The 11,539-nt window shown below is 42.0% G+C and overlaps 1 pseudogene; it reads right to left on the bottom strand.

The window, feature by feature from the left end:
* Nucleotides 1-710: 710 nt before the first annotated feature.
* On the bottom strand, nt 711-2,430 carry LOC132422534 (asparagine synthetase [glutamine-hydrolyzing]-like; annotated as a pseudogene).
* Nucleotides 2,431-11,539: the final 9,109 nt, after the last annotated feature.

Genomic DNA, 11,539 nt, shown 5'->3' with positions numbered 1-11,539 from the left:
TCACCAGGAATCACTAGATATTTGAGGAAAGACTCCAACATGAAAGAGAAAGAAACCCCCTCCTCAATCAAACAGAAAAATATATCTCACCATTCCTACGTATATATACTCAAGAGAAATGAAAACATATGTCCATAGGAAAACTAGTTCACAGATGTTCATAGTAGCATTATTCATAATCGCTAAAAAGTGGAAACAACCCATATGTCAATCAACTGATGAAAGGATAAACAAAATGTGGTATAGCCAAACAATAGAATATTATTTGGCCATGAAATATAATGAAGTACTAATGCATGCTACAATGTGGATGGACCTTGAAATCATCATGCAAAGTGAAATAATCCAGACAAAGAAGGCCACATATTATATGGTTCCATTTATATAAAATGTCCAGAAAAAACAAATCTATAGATGAGTGGTTGCCTAGGGCTGGGGGTGGAGAATGGAAAGTGGCTGCTAATGAATATCATTTTCTTTTTGAGATTATGAAAATATTCTAAAATTAAATTGTGTTGATGATTGCATCACCTGTGAATATACTAAAAACCACTGAACTGTACACTTTATTTCTTTCTTTCTTTCAGATTTAAGGCTTTTATTTTTTCACACCCACACAAGCCTGGGCAGTTGACCCATCCTGCCCCCAAGCCCCCTACCCTTCATAATGAGAAGAAACATTTACTTTCACTCCACAGCTCAGGGAGTACCTAAGCTTTGGCAGCGGCCTTGTAATGGGCCAGAGTGCGGGCGGAAGGGTCAGTGGTGCTAGTCTACCTGGGCATCCAGTAATGAGGCAGCCAGTCGGCGCACCTCGGATAGTGGCATTCAAAGATCTGATGGTAGTAATAGCCTTCTTTCGTTTTGGGAGTACTGACGGGAAATTTTGGGCTGCGCTTGCCATCGCTGCATCATCAACCTGATGGTCAATGTATTCCTGTTAAATCCTAAACCAGGAATTCTTAACTGAGGTTATTCCATCACTGAAGGCTTCTTTTGGTCACCAGAGGATCTCTTTAGGTATCAGACTGGAGTCCTCAAACGTCTCTCTCAGGAGATGTTTTTCTATCCCGTTCTTGGGGATTCCCATATCTGGTGGCAGAGACAAGTAATAGGAAGAAAATCGATGATCCAGGAAGCGGACTCTCAGTTCAAGGCCATGGGCAGCAGTAGTTCGATCTGCTCAGAGAACATCAAACAAATAGAGTTCCTTCAGAAGCCGCTCACTCTCCTCCTCGGCCTTCTCAGGGGAAGGAGCCTTGTGAAAATATATGTAACCCTGTGTAAGTTCATCTGAACCTTCTCCAGAGAAGATCACCACGCTATCCGTGTTCTTCCGAATGTACTTTGAAATTAAGTACCTACTGAAGCACGGACTGTTGTAACACCATAATATCAAGGAAATAGCAAGGAAATGTAGTATTTCCTTGATGTAATATCAAGGAAAATAGGACTTCATCCAGGACCTGAATGCCTTCCTCAGAGTTAAAGAGGACTTCATGGTGTTCGCTCGCAATGATTTGCCACCTTTCTAACAGCTAGTAAATCGGGACTGTCTTCCATGCCAATCGCAAATGTCTGGAGAGGATACTGTACTTGGGCCTCTTTTAGCTGCTTCAACAGGATGGCAGCAACCAAACTGGAAACCAAGCCACCTGATAAAAGGCAGCCAATCCTTCTGTCCATTATCAAACGTTTCTTAATGGCATTGTCAAAAAGGATTTGTAGGTTGTTCTTCACAGTTTCTATCTCAAAACCTGGGAAGAGTTTCTCCACGCTGTCACACAGGGCATGCAGAGGCTCATCTCTACAGCGATGATATTTAACCATTTCCACTGATGCTACTTTGCCATTTGGCTTTAAATCCAAAACTTCATAGTGTCCTGGGAGAAAAAGCTCCACTTTTTTAAAAGGAGTCATAGAGTGCTTCAAGGTAATGAGACCTTTAGCTTCTGAACACATGGCCAAAAGTCCATCTTCTGTCCCGGCTTTAAACAAAGGTCTGACTCCATAGGTATCTCTGCCCAAGAACACTTTCTTATTGACAGTATCCAGTAAAATAAATGCAAATATCCCATCCGACATACAAACTGTTTGCTCAATTCCTCATTTGTCATAAAGATGAAAGATTATCTCACCATCCACTTTGGTCTGGTATTCAAATTCAAAATGGTGTTGCAGCTCCTTGTGGTTGTAGATTTCACTGTTGTAACAGAGCCACAAGTAAGGATATTACTTCACTCAAATTGGCTGCATTCCAAACAGCTGGTCAACCACCACAAACCAGTGAAATCCAAAGCAGCAGTTGGTGTATCCACTGACATTCTCAAAAAGAAATGCATCTAGACCTCTGTGTGCAATCTTCATAGCACTCAGACACTGAACAGAAAGGCAGTCGTCGCTGCCAAAGAGGGCCCAAATGCCACACATGGTGCAATGGAGCTACGGGCTCTCTCCAAGTGACTTATTCAAATACGATCACAGAAATTCTGGGCTCCATTGGGGTGGGCGGGTGTGAGGTGAGCAGGCTGCGACTTGCGGGCTCTGTACACTTTAAATGGATTAATTTTATGGTATGTGAATTATATCTCAATAAAGCTGTTTTATAAAGTCATCTAAAAGGAAGCAAAGATTTTGGAGAGCAAAGGGGAAAACTTCAGCCCTCCTCCTTTCTTTTTTTTTTTTTTTTAACATCTTTATTGGAGTATAATTGCTTTACAATGGTGGGCTAGTTTCTGCTTTATAACAAAGTGAATCAGTTATACATATACATATGTTCCCATATCTCTTCCCTCTTGCGTCTCCCTCCCTCCCACCCTCCCTATCCCACCCCTCTAGGTGGTCACAAAGCACCAAGATGATCTCCCTGTGCTATGCGGCTGCTTCCCACTAGCTATTTTACGTTTGGTAATGTATATATGTCCATGCCACTCTCTCGCTTTGTCACAGCTTACCCTACCCCCTCCCCATATCCTCAAGTCCATTCTCTAGTAGGTCTGTGTCTTTATTCCTGTCTTACCCCTAGGTTCTTCATGACATTTTTATCCCTTAAATTCCATATATATGTGTTAGCATACAGTATTTGTCTTTTTCTTTCTGACTTACTTCACTCTGTATGACAGACTCTAGGTCTATCCACCTCATTACAAATAGCTCAATTTCGTTTCTTTTCATGGCTGAGTAATACTCCATTGTATATATGTGCCACATCTTCTTTATCCATTCATCTGATGATGGACACTTAGATTGTTTCCATCTCCTGGCTATTGTAAATAGAGCTGCAATGAACATTTTGGTACATGACTATTTTTGAATTATGGTTTTCTCAGGGTATATGTCCAGTAGTGGGATTGCTGGGTCATATGGTAGTTCTATTTGTAGTTTTTTAAAGAACCTCCATACTGTTCTCCATAGTGGCTGTACCAATTCACATTCCCACCAGCAGTGCAAGAGGGTTCCCTTTTCTCCACACCCTCTCCAGCATTTATTGTTTCTAGATATTTGATGATGGCCATTCTGACTGGTGTGAGATGATATCTCATTGTAGTTTTGATTTGCATTTCTCTAATGATCAATGATGTTGAGCATTCTTTCATGTGTTTGTTGGCAGTCTGTATATCTTCTTTGGAGAAATGTCTATTTAGGTCTTCTGCCCATTTTTGGATTGGGTTGTTTGTTTTTTTGTTACTGAGCTGCATGAGCTGCTTGTAAATTTTGGAGATTAATCCTTTGTCAGTTGCTTCATTTGCAAATATTTTTCCCATTCTGAGGGTTGTCTTTTTGTCTTGTTTATGGTTTCCTTTGCTGTACAAAAGTTTTGAAGGTTTCATTAGGTCCCATTTGTTTATTTTTGTTTTTATTTCCATTTCTCTAGGAGGTGGGTCAAAAAGGATCTTGCTGTGATTTATGTCATAGAGTGTTCTGCCTATGTTTTCCTCTAAGAGTTTGATAGTTTCTGGCCTTACATTTAGGGCTTTAATCCATTTTGAGCTTATTTTTCTGTATGGTGTTAGGGAGTGTTCTAATCTCATACTTTTACATGTACCTGTCCAGTTTTCCCAGCACCACTTATTGAAGAGGCTGTCCTTTCTCCACTGTACATTCCTGCCTCCTTTATCAAAGATAAGGTGACCATATGTGTGTGGGTTTATCTCTGGGCTTTCTATCCTGGTCCATTGATCTTTCTGTTTTTGTGCCAGTACCATACTGTCTTGATTACTGTAGCTTTGTAGTATAGTCTGAAGTCAGGGAGCCTGATTCCTCCAGCTCCGTTTTTCGTTCTCAAGGTTGCTTTGGCTATTCGGGGTCTTCTGTGTTTCCATACAAATTGTGAAATTTTTTGTTCTAGTTCTGTGAAAAATGCCAGTGGTAGTTTGATAGGGATTGCATTGAATCTGTAGATTGCTTTGGGTAGTAGAGTCATTTTCACAATGTTGATTCTTCCAATCCAAGAACATGGTATATCTCTCCATCTATTTGTATCATCTTTAATTTCTTTCATCAGTGTCTTATAATTTTCTGCATACAGGTCTTTTGTCTCCCTAGGTAGGTTTATTCCTAGATATTTTATTCTTTTTGTTGCAATGGTAAATGGGAGTGTTTTCTTGATTTCACTTTCAGATTTTTCATCATTAGTGTATAGGAATGCCAGAGATTTCTGTGCATTAATTTTGTATCCTGCTACTTTACCAAATTCATTGATTAGTTCTTGTAGTTTTCTGGTAGTTTTAGGATTCTCTATATATAGTATCATGTCATCTGCAAACAGTGACAGCTTTACTTCTTTTCTGACTTGGATTCCTTTTATTTCCTTTTCTTCTCTGATTGCTGTGGCTAAAACTTCCAAAACTATGTTGAATAAGAGTGGTGAGAGTGGGCAACCTTGTCTTGTTCCTGATCTTAGTGGAAATGCTTTCAGTTTTTCACCATTGAGGATGATGTTGGCTGTGGGTTTGTCATATATGGCCTTTATTGTGTTGAGGAAATTTCCCTCTATGCCTACTTTCTGCAGGGTTTTTATCATAAATGGGTGCTGAATTTTGTCGAAAGCTTTCTCTGCATCTATTGAGATGATCATATGGTTTTTCTCCTTCAATTTGTTAATATGGTGTATCACGTTGATTGATTTGCGTATATTGAAGAATCCTTGCATTCCTGGAATAAACCCCACTTGATCATGGTGTATGATCCTTTTAATGTGCTGTTGGATTCTGTTTGCTAGTATTTTGTTGAGGATTTTTGCATCTATGTTCATCAGTGATATTGGCCTGTAGTTTTCTTTCCTTGTGACATCCTTGTCTGGTTTTGGTAACAGGGTGATGGTGGCCTCGTAGAATGAATTTGAGAGTGTTCCTCCCTCTGTTATATTTTGGAAGAGTTTGAGAAGGATAGATGTTAGCTCTTCTCTAAATGTTTGATAGACTTCACCTGTGAAGCCATCTGGTCCTGGGTTTTTGTTTGTTGGAAGATTTTTAATCGCAGTTTCAATTTCATTACTTGTGAATGGTCTGTTCATATTTTCTGTTTCTTCCTGGTTCAGTCTTGGGAGGCTATACCTTTCTAAGAGTTTTCCATTTCTTCCAGGTTGTCCATTTTATTGGCATAGAGTTGATTGTAGTAGTTTCTTAGGATGCTTTGTATTTCTGCGGAGTCTGTTGTAACTTCTCCTTTTTCATTTCTAATTTTATTGATTTGAGTTCTCTCCCTCTTTTTTTGATGAGTCTGACTAATGGTTTATCAATTTTGTTTATCTTCTCAAAGAACCAGCTTTTAGTTTTATTGATCTTTGCTATTGTTTTCTTTGTTTCTATTTCATTTATTTCTGCTCTGATCTTTATGATTTCTTTCCTTCTGCTAACTTTGGGTTTTGTTTGTTCTTCTCTCTCTAGTTCCTTTAGGCATAAGGTTAGATTGTTTACCTGAGATTTTTCTTGTCTCTTGAGGTAGGCTTGTATACTATAAACTTCCCTCTTAGAACTGCTTTTGCTGCATCCCATAGGTTTTGGATCGTCGTGTTTTCATTGTCATTTGTCTCTAGGTATTTTTTGATTTCCTCTTTGATTTCTTCAGTGATCTCTTGGTTGTTTAGTAACGTATTATTTAGCCTCAATGTGTTTGTTTTTTACATTTTTTTCCCTGTAATTCATTTATAATCTCATAGCATTGTGGTCAGAAAAGCTGCTTGATATGATTTCAATTTTCTTAAATTTACTGAGGCTTGATTTGTGACCCAAGATGGATCTATCCTCGAGAATGTTCCATGTGCACTTGAGAAGAAAGTGTAATCTGCTGTTTTTGGATGGAATATCCTATACATATCAATTAAATCTATCTGGTCTATTGTGTCATTTAAGCTTCTGTTTCCTTATTTATTTTCATTTTGGAGGATCTCTCCATTGGTGTAAGTGAGGTGTTAAAGTCCTCCACTATTATTGTGTTACTGTCGATTTCCTCTTTTAGAGCTGTTAGCAATTGCTCTATGTATTGAGGTGCTCCTATGTTGGGTGCATATATATTTATAATTGTTATATCTTCTTGGATTGATCCCTTGATCATTTTGTAGTGTCCTTCCTTGTCTCTTGTAACAGTCTTTATTTTAAAGTGTATTTTATCTGATATGAGTATAGCTACTCCAGCTTTCTTTTGATTTCCATTTGCATGGAATATCTTTTTCCATCCCCTCACTTTCAGTCTGTATGTGTCCCTAGGTCTGAAGTGGGTCTCTTGTAGACAGCATATATATGGGTCTTGTTTTTGTATCCATTCAGAAAGCCTGTGTCTTTTGGTTGGAGTATTTTCTTCTCTTGTGTTTCCCACTTCGAGAAGTTCCTTTAACATTTGTTGTAGAGCTGGTTTGGTGGTGCTGAATTCTCTTAGCTTTTGCTTGTCTGTTTGATTTCTCCATCGAATCTAAATGAGATCCTTGCCGGGTAGAGTAATCTTGGTTGTAGGTTCTTCCCTTTCATCACTTAAGTATATCATGCCACTCCCTTCTGGCTTATAGAGTTTCTGCTGAGAAATCAGCTGTTAACCTTATGGGAGTTCCCTTGTATATTATTTTCCATTTTTCCTTTGCTGCTTTCAATAATTTTTCTTTGTCTTTAATTTCTGCCAATTTGATTACATGCCGATGCGTCTTGGTGTGTTTCTCCTTGGGTTTATCCTGTATGGGACTCACTGCGCTTCCTGGACTTGGGTGGCTATTTCCTTTCCCATGTTAAGGAAGTTTTCGACTATAATCTCTTCAAATATTTTCTCTGGTCCTTTCTCTCTCTGTTCTCCTTCTATGACCCCTATAATGCGAATGTTGTTGCATTTAATGTTGTCCCAGAGGTCTCTTAGGCTGTCTTCATTTCTTTTCATTCTTTTTTCTTTATTCTGTTCCGTAGCAGTGAATTCCACCATTCTGTCTACCAGATCACTTATCTGTTCTTCTGCCTCAGTTATTCTGCTATTGATTCCTTCTAGTGTAGTTTTCATTTCAGTTATTGTATTGTTTATCTCTGTTTGTTTTTTCTTTAATTCTTCTAGGTCTTTGTTAAACATTTCTTGCATCTTCTCAATCTTTGCCTCCTTTCTTTTTCCGAGGTCCTGGATCATCTTCACTATCATTATTCTGAATTCTTTTTCTGGAAGGTTTCCTATCTCCACTTCATTTAGTTGTTTTTCTGGGCTTTTATCTTGTTCCTTCATCTGGTACATAGCCCTCTACCTTTTCATCTTGTCTGTCTTTCTGTGAATGTGGTTTTTGTTCCACAGGCTGCAGGATTGTAGTTCTTCTTGCTTCTGCTGTCTGCCCTCTGGTGGATGAGGCTGTCTAAGTGGCTTGTGTAAGTTTCCTGACGGGAGGGACTGGTGGTGGGTAGAGGTGACTGTTGCTCTGGTGGAAAGAGCTCACCAGAGCTCTGATCTGCCTGACTGTTGATGGGTGGGGCTGGGTTCCCTCCCTGTTGGTTGTTTTGCCTGAGGCAACCCAACACTGGAGTCTACCTGGGCTCTTTGGTGGGGCTAATGACAGACTCTGGGAAGGCTCACGCCAAGGAGTACTTCCCAGGACTTCTGCTGCCGGTGTCCTTGGCCCCACGGTGTCAGCTCTGTATTTCTTAAAAGTCTCTTGTTTGCATCCCTTAGAGCATCCTGTCACTTTCAAGATCACCGTCCCACTTAACTTTCTCTGCCTTTCTGGATCTCCCAGAGAGTACCTGCAGGTCCCCGAGTTGTAGCTAGTAGTGTTTCGGAACCTCAGGGAATACAGCCTTTCCCTGGGGGCCGCTGAAGAGCCCCTCTGCTGAGAGTACCACAGGTCTTCCTGGGACACCTCCATCCTCTCTACACAGCCATCTGTAAGCTTGGCCCAGGAGAACGCGTAGGGAACTTGTGGGTCTCAGCCGGCAGTGCAAGGCAAGTCCACATCCTCCAAACAGGCCACCTTCACCTCCCGGGCAGGGGGCACCACGCTGCAGGCGCAGCTCAGGAGCAGGAGCTGGAGGCCGCGCGCCATGGCTGAGGGCTGCCCGCCCGGGACCGTGGTGCGTGCCTCCACTTGTAGCTGTGCCCCACCGGCGCTTCTTTGTGCTTTTATTTTGGCTGTACGCGGGCCTCTCACCGCCGCAGTCCCTCCCGCCGCGGAGCACGGGATCCCCCCAGACCGGGGCACGAACCCGCGTCCCCCGCATCGGCAGGCGGACCCCCAACCACTGCGCCACCAGGGAAGCCCTCTTTGTGCTTTTGATTTGCATTTCCCTGGTGATGAGTGGTGCTGAGCACCTTTTCATGTGCCTGTTGGCCATCTGTATGTCTTCTTTGGAAAAATGTCTATTCAGATTCTTTGCCCATTTATTAATGAGATTGTTTGGGTTTTTGCAGTTAAGTTGTATGAGCTCTTTATAAATTTTGGACATTAACCTCTTATCAGATAGATGATTTACAAGTATCTTCTCCCATTCCGTAGGTTACCTTTTCATTTTGATGGTTTCTTTCTCTGTGCAATAGTTCATTTCTTCTTACTGCTGCATCTACCATGGTGTGGATGCACCACAGTTTATTCAATCACATACTGCCGAACATCTGGATTGTTTCTGACTAGTTTTTGGCTATTACAAATAAAACTGGTATAAACATTCCTGTACTGTTCTCATTTTCACAACTGAGCCTGAGGCTGTCACTGGTATTTATGACTTTCCTCTGTTGCTTCTCATTCCTTTGTCTTAATAATAGCTAACATTTATAGAGTGTTTACTACATGCCAGACCCTGTTCTATGTGTTTTATAAGTGTTAATTCTCAAAATAACCGTTTGAGATATGAACTATTATTATCCCCATGTTACAGGTGTGGAAACTAAAGTAGACACAGGTACACAGCCAGCATGTGTTAGCACTCAGATTTAAATCCATGTAGTCTGGTACCCGAGCTCAGGCTCTAAACCACTATGTTATACAGGCAGGACTTAAGATGGTTGGGTTCTTTTCTCATGGAGTGACTTAAACCTTCACTCCTGGAGGATAACTAGCTGTTATCTTGCTTCTGCTGGTTTAGTCTTCTGTTAACTTTAACCATTGGACATGATGGTATATGATATCCCTGGGGTGCCGCTGGGTTGCACACATCCTCCTCTCTGACCCTGCTGTGTAACAGTAACCTTATTTTCTCTAAATCATCAGTATCAATCATCCCAGTTAACATCTTATTCCCCTTCTTTGCCTGTTTACTCAATGGCTTAAAAAGCCCCAAATGGCCAGGTCTCTGTCTCACGTTCCAGTGCAATGGGCCTATTGGTGTCTCCTCTTTGTGGAAGCAAACCTCGTTGGGATACCAAACCTCTAAACCAGCAAAGCCCAGAGTCATGGGGCTACACGCAAAAATGTTGTGAATGGGTTATTAGGTGTAGTAGTTAGAGGCCCCACTCCCACCTCTATCTCCCTCTTCCTGGGGCCACCATGTATCCTGGCTAAGAAAGAAATGGTACCATAGAATTGCTGCTGGTTCAGAGCATACACTGCACTCCACTCTGGGGTCAGCACTCCATTCTCAGAGGGTTTTGCCATAACTCAGTCTCTACAAAGCCAACTCCTTCTGAGGGATGGAGTACATAAGACTCATGACTCCCATGGGCCTTCCAGGGTAAAGAACATGGACTCTCGAGCCAAACTGTTTGGATTCATATATTGGCCTCACCACTCACTTACCTACTGTGACTTTGAGCCATTTATAAAACTTCTCTGTAACTCAGTTTCCTTATCTGTAAAATGGAGATAATAATGGTATTTAGCTTAATATGGTTTCTGCGAAGATTAGATGAGCTAATGAAATGGAGGAGGACCCTATGGTCCTTCCCCACCGTGTCCTCCGCCTGCTTCTTGTCTGTGGAAAATCTTTAGCCAAAGAATAAGTTTAATCAGAGAAGTGAGAAAATGCAGAAGCAAAGAAAAGCAGTCAAACAGGACAAAACAATAATAGTTTAGTCTGTAAGCAAAGTCAAGGACCTTTAGTTCCTTCTCAAAGGCTGTAGATAACATTCAGAGCCATATCCTGTGAGCTGTCTTTTAGATACTGAAACCCCCAGCAGGTGGAAGAAGTTAACTACATGATGACCAGACTGTAGCCATGACATAAGATGCCACAGTTCCAAGAATTGGCCTCAAGGAAATGGGAACAAACCAACCCTGGAACTGAAGATTAACTGTACTTAAGACAATCTAGGGACTTCCCTGGTGGTCCAGTGGGTGAAGACTCCACTCTCCCAATGCAGGGAGCCCGGGTTCGATCCCTGGTCCGGGAACTAGATCCCGCATGCATGCTGCAACGAAGATCCCACATGCTGTAACTAAGACCAGGCACAGCCACAACAATAAATAATAAATATATTTTTTTAAATCAAGACGACGCTGGTCAGACCACCGCATGACCAATTTCAAGACGACTGTCAGAGCTGACTGTGCTGTTTCTGCATGTAGCCCCTCCCTACATCTATAAAAGCTCTTGCCCACTGATTGTCAGTGGGGGTGGGGGGGGAGGGGAGGGGAGGGGGCGGGGAGGGGGAGGGGGAATCCGCCCTACCCCCCACCCCCCGCCCCCGGTTGCCAGCTTCCAAAATAAAGCAAACTTTCCTTTCCACCAACTTGCCTCTTTATGGACTTTTGAGCACTGAGCCGCTGGACCCCGGTTTTGGTTACACTAATACTTGCAGAGCACTTCGCGTGCTAGACACTGTCAACACTCTTTCACTGTACAGCGAGATCTTGGTCAGAAGCCACGCGTGTGGGGAGCCACGATAGCGTATGAGGCGTCTGGAATGTCCACAGATGGTAGGGGGTGGGCAGATGTATGGGAGTAGGGAAAATAAATCCAAGGCTTAAAATGCATAATTGCCTTCTAGAGAGAACAAATTTCTGCCCCTTCCTTGTTGGAGGAGAGCTAACATAAGCACCCTTCATCAAGTAGGTGGGCTGAATTGGTAGCTTTTGTGGGCCAAGCTGACCTTCAGCAGTAGCCCCCACTAGGTCTGACTTGGTAAGGGGCGGTCCATCCTGTGAAGGCCA

Source organism: Delphinus delphis, chromosome 1 (assembly GCF_949987515.2).
Source record: "Delphinus delphis chromosome 1, mDelDel1.2, whole genome shotgun sequence".
NCBI lineage: Eukaryota > Metazoa > Chordata > Mammalia > Artiodactyla > Delphinidae > Delphinus > Delphinus delphis.
The sequence above is the reverse complement of the archived record's forward strand: the minus strand, read 5'-3'. Positions and strand labels throughout refer to the sequence as shown.